The following is a 1,467-nucleotide window of genomic DNA, read 5'->3' on the forward strand; positions in this document are numbered from 1 at the left end:
GAGCATAGAGAGCAGGAGTCAGTGATTCCCTCCCAGGTCTGAGCTCTCACATCTCATCTAGACCTGCTGCCAGTGCCGCCAGGAACTCAGAGCCTGGTAGAAGTGGGGTAGGTGGCTCCCCGAGCATCCCCCCACCAGACTGGCACACCCAGCGGTGCAGCTCAGCAGAATGGTGGGTCGAAGGCTGGAATAACAGGATGCCATGAAGCCCTGTGATGGGGGTAGGGGAGTGGAGCAGAAGCAGTGCTTTTGAGCCTCTAGCTTGTTCTCATCAAAGCCACCTTCAGTATTATTGGGGGGGAGGGAGCAGCATCTTCTCTTGGAAACACTTGAGACATATGTCAAAGACCCCATTCAGTGCTTTTGTTGTGTTTTTTTAAATCCCTTTTCTTCTCCCTTTATAATAGCACCAGCTTTTATTAGCAGGTCGTGATAGTTGGAGGAAGTGACTGGTTTGGTGGAGCTGGAGAGACAGAGCCCTGGAGACAGCACAGCCCTGTGTATCAGCCTGGCCAAAAGCAGGGAAAGCTTCACTTCTACTCTAGGCTACGTCACCCCTTTTCTTCAAGGATTTCTTCAAGAATGACCCATTCATGTCTTGGCCCCATTGCAGAGGTTGCTTAGTGAGGAGGGCAGTCAGTGCCAACTTGGACATGGATGCAGTTCTACAAAGTAGAGGCCATTAATTCACATCCCACACACCACCCAATAGTCCTCAGCTGCTAATTTACTCACTTGGTCTAAAAACCTCAATATTTCATTAAGCAATCCCTTTAACCATCCAGTCCCCAGAAGATGCTTCAGAATAAGTATGGTGTTAAGTTGAAACCCCTCTGGATTTATCTGGTATTGGACAATCAGTAATTTTTCAGAGCTCAGCAGTCTGGTCTGCTGCCATCTCCACATTGCAGGTGCACGTGCTTCAGGCACTGGCATGTAACTTCCTGGGTACATGAGGAAGCACAAAATGAAAGACATAGAACATGGGGAAGGATACTCAGACCCATGGGACTCTTCCAAGGCCCCTCCTTCATACCCTTTCTCTCATACCCTCTCTTTTCCTTAAATCCATGCAGAGAAGCAAACCATTTAACTTCTGGCACATAAAACTGAATCTGAATCTGGGGTTTTTAAATCTCACGTGGTAGCTCTGGGACCCACTCATCCCTTCAGCACCTTTTATGTCTATCTCTAAGACAGCAGGGACTTAGGAAGGTGACTCGAGTCAACCACAGAAATCGGAAGACCATTGCTACAACCTACCATGGCTCATTGAAACAATAAATTGACTTGCAGTGACACTGTGCATAGGGATTTGATAAGAGGCAGAGCATTCTCCTGGATTACACATGAATTCATGACCAGCACTAGGGCATCTTAGTTGTGGAACCTGTTTTGACCTGGATCTGATGGTTCGCCATCAATCGAGCCATCATTTCATCATTGGAACATGCGACCATTTTATTT

The sequence above is a fragment of the Alligator mississippiensis genome, chromosome 11, assembly GCF_030867095.1.
Source record: "Alligator mississippiensis isolate rAllMis1 chromosome 11, rAllMis1, whole genome shotgun sequence".
In the NCBI taxonomy this organism is placed as follows: Eukaryota; Metazoa; Chordata; order Crocodylia; family Alligatoridae; genus Alligator; species Alligator mississippiensis.